The sequence below is a fragment of the Rattus norvegicus genome, chromosome 7, assembly GCF_036323735.1.
Source record: "Rattus norvegicus strain BN/NHsdMcwi chromosome 7, GRCr8, whole genome shotgun sequence".
Lineage (NCBI taxonomy): Eukaryota > Metazoa > Chordata > Mammalia > Rodentia > Muridae > Rattus > Rattus norvegicus.
The window spans coordinates 130221052-130231853 of record NC_086025.1 but is presented as its reverse complement, the minus strand read 5'-3'; the positions used below and the strand labels follow the sequence as shown (position 1 = coordinate 130231853).

General features: G+C 45.6%; 1 long non-coding RNA gene across 1 annotated transcript; it reads left to right on the top strand.

Annotated features, from left to right (window-relative positions):
* The first annotated feature begins 9456 nt into the window (after positions 1–9456).
* On the top strand, positions 9457–10206 carry LOC134479611 (uncharacterized). The gene is made up of 2 exons (XR_010053154.1): positions 9457–9572; positions 9895–10206. It is a non-coding gene; the product is annotated as an uncharacterized LOC134479611 (long non-coding RNA).
* Positions 10207–10802: the final 596 nt, after the last annotated feature.

Here is a 10802-nt window from a genome sequence, read left to right as displayed (position 1 = left end):
TTGGGGTGACTTTTTTTTAACTTCTTATAATGGTGTGTCCCTGCATTTTCAATTGTCTATTTTGTACTGGTAGAGAGCTAAGTGCTGGCAGGATTTTGGTATTGTCATTTCTACCGACCATCACTGGTTTTTCTATTTTGTAAATGTCCATCCTTCCTCAACCGCCTTGGGGGCCATCTAGAGATGTATCAGAGATTGCCTCACTGCTGATTGGTTATAATAAAGAGTTGGCAGCCAATAGCTGGAATAGGAAGGAGGGGGCGGGACTTCCGGGCAGAGGAATGACAGGGCAAAAGAGAGACCCATAGAGAACTGAGAGCAGATACAGAAGGGAACAGACCTGGACCGGAGCAGAGGAAGGCACAGAGCTAGCCACATGGCGGGTCATGACTCGATATTTGGGTTAAGTTTAACCGGTAGCTGGGAAATTGTCCAGAAAAAGGCGTGAGTTTTTAACATTATTAGCAGCCTTCTTGTCTTATCTAAACCACTGGCAGGTCCGATAAAAATCCCAAAATAATGTCCCAAGGTGGCCTAGCTTGTAGCTTGCTGATTACAGCGAGGCTGAAGTGTTTTTCAGATGTTTACAGAGTGTCTGTGTCTTCTATCCAACATCTATTTATGTCTTCTGTTAAATAAAGATAATACTTGACTCTTATATACTTGGCAAAGGTCAAGGTACTTTTTTTGTTTTGGTTTGTTTTTGTTTTTGTTTTGTTTTTTAACATTTAGGAGCGAGGGCATAAAGTATGGCTAAGTCACAGTTGGTTGTCGAATTAAGAAAGACCAGCACCGTAGTTGTGTCAGGGGTAGAACACTTGCCTCACGTGCATGGTGCCCTGTATCCCCAACTCAGCAAAGGGAAGAAAGAATAGGAGAGGCAGGTGGGCAGGAGAGGGGAGGAAGGGAAAAAAGAGGGGGAGGAACAAAAGAAGGGAGAGATGAATGGTCCTGGGACCCGAGGGACTTCCTGTTAAAAAACATTGCTAAGAATTTAAAAGTAGAAAAGTTGAAACCAAGTGGTGGCCCATATCTGTAATGCCAACCCTCAGGGGGATGGTCATGAAGGTGAAGCCAATCTGGGCTACGTAGAATTCTGGGCCAGTGTGGGCTACAGAGAAAGGGCAGGTCTTTTTTATTTTATTTTATTAAGATTTATTTATTTTAGTTAAAGAGTACATTGTCAGTATCTTCAGACACACCAGAAGAGGGCATCAGGTCCCATTACAGATGGTTGTGAGCCACCATGTGGTTGCTGAGAATTGAACTCAGGACCTCTGGAAGAGCAGCCAGTGCTCTTAACCACTGAGCCATCTCTCCAGTCCGGAAAGAACATTTCTAAACAAAACAAACAAAACCCAAGAAAGCAAAGCAAAACAACCACCAAAAAAACACCAAAAATGCAAAACAAACAAACAAACAAAAAAAAACCAACCAACCAAAAAACAAAACAAAACAAAAAAGCAAACAAACCCAAATAACAGCAAAACCCACAAACACAAAACCCCACTAAGTTAAAAGAATTCTGAGACGGTGTCTGCAGATCCAAATGTGGCCTCTTCAGTCCTTAGAGTGTGTAGCGAGGACGAATCGTTCTCTGTATCTCCCCCATTCCTCTGCTCGGATACGCTGGTGTAATCCACAGTCTGGACTCCCCCCAGAGAAAGCCACAGCATCCAGCCAGGTTCTGAGAACCTAGGCGAGTACTTTAACTGTTCTTCTTTCGCTCAAATAAACGACCTGTCTGCTGCTCTCCCGTGGCATTCATTCACCAAAGCTGGAATAAAACCCTTCACACGGCAATGCTGGTTTTATTTTAGGTCTCCTTGGTGTCTTTTTAAAAAAACAACTGTCGAATACAATGAATAAATCAATGTTCGAGACAGGGTAACTGTGGTACATTAATGTGAGAATCGTTATAATGCACCAAAATCGATCTTTAATGGCGTTCAGCAGAACCGCCCTCAGAATTGGTTCTCATGAAAAAAAAAATTTTTTTTAAATCTTCTCTACTCTAGGAAAGATATTTTGGAACACACAAATGAACGACACCAGCTTCCACGACTTCCGTTTGGATATTTTGAAAGAACAACCGGATGCCTTTTATTTAATATTAATCGCACTCCATGATTGCACCCAGTCGGCTCCCTGTACCCACTCAGGGTTAGACGTACACTGGATGCAGGTGCGTGGGTTTCACTTGTACACACGGTGCCTCTGAGCTCCTCGGAATAAAATCCACTGCGCAGTAAAATTTCCACAGAGACTGATTCACTCCGAAGAATCCACATGCAGAGTTGCAGAGCGTCTCCAGAGCACGAGTCTATGAATGACTATAAACTATAATTACAACCCTCACCCCCACATTTTTTAAGCAGAGAAAATGTCCTAGAAGGTTTCAGATAAAATGTTTCTGCTTGGCTTCTCACCGGAGGACCTGTACGAGAAGCTACAGATGGTCCCTGAAGGAGTTAAAAGGAGGACATAGGGGTAGCCTGTGTTTCTTTTATTGTCTCTGTCTGTCTGTCTGTCTGTCTGTCTGTCTGTCTGCCTGCCTGCCTGCCTGCCTGCCTGCCTGCCTGCCTGCCTGCCTGCCTGTACTGGGGATTGAACTCTCGAGATTTTGCAACGCTTGGTGAGGGTTTACTGAGCCCTCTTTTCTAATTAATTCCCAAACAGGGCCTTGCTATGCTACCCAGGCTGGCCTTGAACCAGCCCAGACGCAGCTCGTCAGTCCTTAACTTCGTGACCTTCCTGCCTCACTCTCTCCAGTAGATGGAATTTCAGGCCTGTGCCACTGGGCCCAGCTAAGCAAGTTTTAGATGCACATTACTGTGGGTGGATTTATTAGATGGCACTGTAATCGATTTCCTGAAAGTGTGCGTCAATGGCTGTCGCCTCAAGAAAAAGTCAATTCGTAATTTATACTTTCCACGGTTCTGTCCCACAAGCTGGTGAATCAGCCCGCAGGGCATCGGGGTGGGCGTGGCAGGTAGAGACACTTCCTATCACGGTTCTTCACGTGGCCACCCGGCTAATGGCTGGGAGGAATTGAGGGAACAGGACTGTGCTGAAATAAATGTCTTTTGACAGAATACCCTGGAGCCTTTCCATTTCCGTGTGCTAACGTGCTGCCTCTCTAGCCTCGTGGTTTAGATAATTTGAAGTCCAAAGACCGCTGGAAACCAAGCCACTTGCTAATAGCACGGGTTGTACTTGGAAGATGGCTTAGGGGTGGCTGCTTTAGAGGGGGCTCAAATTTAGTTCAGCCACCCCATTTTAGTGACTCACGACCGCCCGGAATTCAAGCTCCGGGAGACCCTATGTTTCCTTCTGGTTCCCACAGACTCCTACATGTATCTATGCCCCCTACCTATATATACATAATCTAAAATATAAAATAAAAAACGTTTAAAATAATTTTTAAAATTGCTTGTAACCTAAGCATTCAGGAGAAAGCAAAAGGATCCAGAGTTTACGGCCGACTGGTGCCGCACAGTAAGACTCTGTCTCAAAAAAAAAAAAAATGGGGAGAGAGTAAATCAACCAATTAAAACAGTGGAATTTCATTTTTTTTTTTTACTAGCCAGAACCACATTCTTGAGCTAGCATAATCTTATGAGCCACCCTCAAACTTTTCTCCCTCCCCATGCTGTGCCTGCCTGAGGCCATTATTCTGTGTTTACTTTTCAATTCCTATCAGACTATGAGGTGTTAGAGTGCCAGAGTTTATTGGCCATTTTCATGGCTCCTTCTCCTCTTCCTCTTTTTTCTCCTCTTCCTCCTCCTCTTCCTCCTCCCCTCCTTCCTTTGACTTCTTTATCTTCCCTGGAGTTGAGAGTGTAAATTGTGCTTTTGGGGGCTGCTTGAGAGTTGGTGTCTCTTATATTCTATTTAAAATTTTAAAATTAGGAAGCTACTTTTCTGTCATATTTTCTTAAAGTTCTTTCATTTCCTTCACATTTTTACTTTAAGATTTTTTTTTGTTGTTGTTCTTTTTTTTTTCGGAGCTGGGGACCGAACCCAGGGCCTTGCGCTTCCTAGGCAAGTGCTCTACCACTGAGCTAAATCCCCAACCCCTAAGATTTTTTTGATTTTATTTTTATTAGATTTATTTTATGTGTATGAGTGTCTTGCGCGCGCGCGCGCGCGTGTGTGTGTGTGTGTGTGTGTGTAAGTATCATGTACATTCTTGGTGCCTGCGTGGATTAGAAGGATACATCAGGCACCCGGAACTGGGGTTATAGACAATTGTGAACTATCATGTACATGCTGGGAATCGAACCCAGGTCCTCTGGAGGGCTAGCCACTTTCCCTCCACTGCTCTGTGACACGACCTTTCTCATGAACCAGATGTCTGTGTGACCCCCCTTCTTTTGGCTGCTTGCTCTACCCATCTAATTACTGTGCCAAGGTCCTTCGACTGCAGTTCTATGGCCTTGGTCATCAGAGGTCCAGCCTTAAAACAAACGATATAGGTAATCTTGCTTTTGTTGAATATTTAGATATGTTCAGAAAGAATTGTGCCCAGGGAAGGGGGATGCCGGCGGGGGTGGGGTGTGAAGTGGGGGTAGGGGTAGGGAGCACCCTCTCAGACATAAGGGGAGAGGGGATGGGATGACGAACTCGGGGAGGAGGGACCAGGAAGGGGACAACATTTGGAAGGTAAATAAAATACTATAAAAAAGAATTATTGTTTACTGTTTTGATGTTTTTGATGCACGAATTCATCTCCTATCAGTTTTTAGGCCTTATTGCATTTACGTTAATAATCGTTTCCTATTTTCTGCGTAGCAGTCTGGCATTGTTCTTATAGATTTTTTTATTAACTATCATTTCATGTATACACTAGCTAGTTTTATGTCAACCTGACACATGACAGAGACGTATGTAACAACAGGGACTCGTATTCGGTAGCCCCATAAGACTGGCCTAAAGGAAAGTCTACAACACATTTTAATGATTGATGTGGGTGGGTTCAGCCTAGGAGGGGTGGTGCAAACGGTAGATGGGTGATCCTGAGGTGTATAAGGAGCAGGCTGAGGCAGCCATGAGGAGCAAGTCAGTGAGCAGCACTCCTTCATGGCCTCTGCGTCAGCTCCTGCCTCCAGGCTTCTGCCCTGACTTCAATAATGAGCTGTCACCTAGAAGCAGAAGCTGAAATGAACCCTGTCTTCTCCAGCTTGCTTTCAGTCTTGGTTTTTTGTCACAGCAATGTAAACCCTAAGAAAGACATTGCGTGCAGGCATTTTGTCTGTATGCCGTGTGGGTGCCTAGTGCCCAGGAGGCCAGAAAATGGTACTGGATACTAGTCCTGCCTTCGGATTCACTTATTAACTCTTTCAATATGGCTGTGAGTTCATAATCATAACGTCTGCAAATAATATTTTTACTTTTACAATAATTATACTATGTATCCATTTTTCTTTTCATATTGCTCTGGATAGGTTCCTCAGTGCCATTTACACACACTCACTCACATACACACACACAATATAAATACAAATTATATATAAATTATTTTTATGTATTTTCTTTTTGAGACAGGGCCTTAGATGGCCTGCAATTTACCACATAGACCAGGCTAACATTGAACTCACAGAGATCTTCCAGTCTCAGCATCCAAGTCGTGGAATTAAAGGCAAGCACCACCAAGCCCAGGTCATACTATCTGCTCATCTATTTAACTATCCTGTTTGTTTGTTTGTCTTTTTCAGACAGGATTTCTCTGTTTAACAGCCCTGGCTATTCTGGAACTCAATTTGTAGGATGGCCTCAAACTCAGAGAGATCCTCTTGCCTTTGCCTCCTGAGTGCCAGCACAACGTACGTATCTATCTATCTATCTATCTATCTATCTATCTATCTATCTATCTATCTATCTATCTCTATCTATCTCTATCTATCTATCTATCTATCTATCTCTATCTATCTCTATCTATCTATCTATCTATCTATCTATCTATCTATCTATGTGCCCCCCCCGTGTGTGTGTGTGTGTGTGTGTGTGTGTGTGTGTATAGTAAAAGAGAATGCTTGCCTTGTAATCTCAAAAGGGAAAATTTGCATTTTATCATTTAATGTTAACCAAAGACTGTTTTGTTTTATAAATACTGCTTATTACGTTAAGGAAGTTCTTTATGAAAATTTATAGTTTTGAAAACTTGTAACTGCATATTGAGTTTTATCAAAACTTCCTCCCAAATGTTGAAATACATCTTTTTGTCTTTTATTCTGTTAATGTGATGAGTTTATTCACATAAAATCAAATTCGAATCTGCGTTCCTCAGACTGAATTCAGTGTGGCATAAAACATTCTTGCTTTTTACTTTTTTTTTTTTTTTTTTTTTGGTTCTTTTTTTCAGAGCTGGGGACCGAACCCAGGGCCTTGTGCTTCCTAGGTAAGCGCTCTACCACTGAGCTAAATCCCCAGCCCCTACTTTTTAAAGTACCAAATCGGGCTGGAGAGACGGCTCAGCGGTTAAGAGCACTGGATGCTCTTCCACAGGTCATGAGTTCAATTCCCAGCAACCACATGGTGGCTCACAACCATCTGCAATGGGATGCCCTCTTCTGGTGTGTCAAGGACACTGCGGTTATATGCATAAAAGTAAGTAAATCTTAAAATACCACGATCTACAGTAGTAGAACACAAGTTTAAGGAGGCAAGTTTGTGTTCCCCGCTGCATCCCACAGCAATTGTTGAGTGAATGGTTAATCTCTCGGGATCTCGTCAGCTCGGTTCTTTGATCTGCCTAGCTGCCTGGATCGAAGCAGTTTTTCCCTGTCTGGGCTGTGTTTGCCAAGACCCAGCTCCTTCCCAGAGCGCATGCCCAGAGCCTCCAGTATCACCTAAGCATCCTGTCTGGCTTCTCACCAAGGCGGCCAGAAATCCTGTGTTCCATACCCAGGGTTTTGCAGTGATCACTTGACCCCATGAAATGGGCACAGCTGTCCTCGGCTGAGAGACCAAGCAGCCGTCTTCCCTTGACCCAGAAGCGAGTGTCTAAAATCTCATATCCTGGCAAGAACTCTAATCTGTTCCCTGAAGGTGGTCTGTGAACAGACTAAATAAGAGTTGAAGTCCATGCCTTTTATCTGCACTCTTGAAATAAGGACGGAGGCCAATGAGTATTTGACAGATAAACAGATATTTACCTTGTTCCCTCTGTCCAAAGCATGAGAGATGCCTTAGAGTATCGAGGGATTTATTGCCAAACATTCTGAAGTTAATGAGAAAAAAAAAATCCTCGTCATTTTTAAATGCTCAGTGGACCGTGGAGTTAACAAGCTACTGAGGAACAAAATGGCAAGAACTCTTGGCCCGGTCTCATTATTAATGATTCTGCGGTGCTGCCTGCAAAAAAATCGCTACAGTCATAAACAAAACACTCAGCCTCGGTTATTTTAGAAGTCTGCAGCCCTTCACGACTCTCCTGACCACGTCTTCCCTCTCCTACAACTTCTGCCCTGAAAGATTCCAATTCTCAGCTAAGCCTGTCTCCCTATCAGCTTCTTGTTCCACCCAGTGCCAACCCCTCAGAGGGCTTCAATACAACTTTTCCCAGCAGCCTTTTCTGACCTGCTCCCCATTTAACCTCCTCCAGTAGGAATCAGCTCTCTGTGGCTCAGTGATGTACTGGGTTTTTGTTTTGTTTTGTTGTTTGTTTTAGAGTCAGTTGGTGTTGTTTTCTGCATACGGGTGATTTGCCTGTGTTTAAGTCTGTATTTCATGCGCAAATCTGGTGCCTATGGATGTCAGAAGAAGAGATTTGGATCTCCTAGAACTGGAGTTGTGAATGAGCTTCTGTGTGGGTCCTGGGAATCGAACCCTGGTCCTCTGCAAGCACCGTAAATGCTCTTGAACCCTGAACGATCACACCGGCCCCTCCACAATGCACTTTGGCGGTACCTTGGATGCTTCCAAGTGACATCATTCCATCAATGTTATGTCTGTCTTCCCTGAGGACTAAGCACTCAGGCTGGGACCAGGTCCTCTTGCTTGCTGTGGCCTCACAAGGCTCTGGAGCGGTCCCTAGACACAGCAGAGGCTCAACAGAGGTTGCATGAAGGAACAAACAGTCAAAATCTTAAATTCTTTATATTCATGCATCATTAGCTCTGACCTGTGCTTTCCTAAGAAGACCTACATCGGCCACAAGGTTCCTACCGTCTGTATCCCCAAGAGATGCAGGGAAACGTAACCTTCCCTATGATGAGGAGGGATGATTTAGGGCTAAGAGCCTCTGCTCAGTCCCCAACACAAAGCAGGCAATCTGGGCTTAAATCCAACTCGGATGCTAACTATGTGGCCTGGGACAGGTGACAATTTTTGTGTGCCTTGGCTACTTTGGAGATGAACTGTCGGTCCTAATACTAGTCCTATGGCTGCTGGTGAAGGATCTGAGTTTAGTTTAGTTCAGTGCCCAGCAGACAATGAACGGCTAAAGGACATTCTCTCTGCAGGGAATAGTAAGTTAGGCAATACTTGCTTTTGGGGTAAAGGGCTTTGGTGAGGGGACTATTCAGCCTTCTTGTAATCTGGTAGTGGGAATGCCAAAGGGTGTGTGTGAAGTGCCAGTCACTGGTTTCAAATCGAGTTGGGTTACTGGGTCCTCAGCTGCCTAAAAGACAAGCGCTGGACAGTGGAAAAGCCTTTGTACATAAGGAGACAAGTTATTCTTCTTTGAATTTCTGGTCCTACGCAAACGAGACGGAGCAAACAGGAATGTCTATTGAAGAACAAACTCCCTCTCACTCTTCCTCTTAATCCGGCCAACTGCCCTGAAAGACCGGGGGTCACAGATGTACCAGGAGCCCTGCTCAAGCCTTCCCTCCAAGGCTCGAAAGACCTAGGCTCGAAAGGGTTTTGTGGGTGGGTGAAAGAAAGCCTTGGAGATGTATTAGCATGGCCCACACCATGGAGCATCTGGCGTGATTCTGATCCCAAGACCCCTCTCACTAGCCGCGTACCAGACAAGGCGGCCCCATAACAAAACTGACAGATTAGATGTAAGGTAGAAACCATGCCCTGTGTTCTCTGGGAAAGTTTGGCTTTATTGACTTTGAATAGGAGAGGGACAAAGGGAGGGAAAGACTAAGGGAGGGAGGGAAGGAACTAAGGGAGGAAGGGGGAGGGACTAAGTGAGGGAGGAGAAGGGACTAAGGGAGGGAGGGGAAGGAGTAGGGGAGGGAGGAGAGGGACTAAGGGGGGGGAGAGAGAGAGAGAGAGAAGGACTTAGGGAGGGAGGGGAGGGACTGAGGGAAAGAGGAAGGAGGGACTATGGGGAGGAGGAGGGACAAACGGAGGGAAGGGGAGGGACTAACGTAGGGAGGGGCGGGACTAAGGGAAGGAAGAGGAGGGACAAATGGAGGGAAGGGGTGGGACTAACGCAGGGAGGGGAGGGACTAAGGGAGGGAGGGGAGGGCGTGGCTAGCATGACTGACTTCCCTCCCTCTTCATCCTCCTTCCTGACACTTTGCATGACTGCTGTCTTGCAATTCATAAGGAAACAGGTATGCTCACCAAATGCTTCCAAGCCGGCGAAGGCCAGTGGGAAGAGAAAAGCCCAGGTTGGTTTTCATCCAGAACAGATGAGTGTGTCTTGGGCTGTCCAGCTGCCATTTGTGTTTTCTGATTCCCAGGACACACGTTTGTGGATTCCTGACTAAGGAACTTGCACGTAGCCTGAAGCTTTACACTGCACTGTCCATGCACATTGGTTCTCTCTCTGCTCCGCTGGGTCTTTGTTCCTTGTAGGTGGGGCTCTAGGTTTGTTCATTTCTGTAGCATCGGTGTACAGTGGGCATCCCACAGATGCTTGACAAGTATCTGTGTCATCCGAGATGCACCATGACTGGTGAGATTGTCATACTTGTTGTGGAACATCTCTAGGTGCTGGTGTGACCATCTTGCCAAGAATGAAGACATCCAGGAGACATCGTGCCCCTCCCTTTGGCTAGCTGGTGGCTTTGGAATTCTCCTCACAATTGGAGAATTGTGGAGATCCCAGGGTCTCACAAGGAGAGCAGGAAAAGACCGGATGCTTGCTGCCAGCCAGAGGGAGAGATATCTCTCAGGAAGAGATCTCAGAGTTCTGACAACTTGTCAGACCAGATTCTCCCCTGAGAGACTGGAGCGAAGGCAGAAGGCAGTGATGGGCAAGACCAGGCCACAACCAGAGCTGCTTAATTAAATGCATGCATCCTTGGTGAAGGCTGTTGTTTGTGTGCATCCTTTTCCCGCATTTCACTATTATGTCCCATTCTAGTGAGTTCACACTGCCAGGGCCCAGGACATGAGCCTAAGAGCCTAGCATGTGAGCCTAACCGTCTGAGGATGTTGGGTTTCGTCAGAGAATGGTGTGATACGCTTCTAACCCAGTGCTTGTGCTGCTGGGTATGAAGTCATGATCCACTAGCAGACTCTTATATCCTTCATTTCTGCACTCATTGTAATGACAAGCAAAGCCTTTTAATAGATAGACACACTCGGGCTTCTCTGTCTGTAACAATGTATCTTTACTGAAGCACAGAATTAGCCTCAACCAGAGAACAGTGGGGTGGTAGGAAGGAGCCAGCAACCAGCGACAGAATGGATGGTTTTTCTCCCTGACTGGTCAGGGCTGTCTTTCCTCATCTGCCTCCTCAGTCGCCCGTGGCGGCGGTTTCCACTTCCTTCAGCCTTGCTGGCTACCGAGCCAATTACCCGAAGCCTTCCTGTCATCTGCGTCAGCTCTCCTCATCCCTCCACAGTTTCTGTTGCGTAAGCATTTAATGATTACACAACCTCGGGTCTGTTGG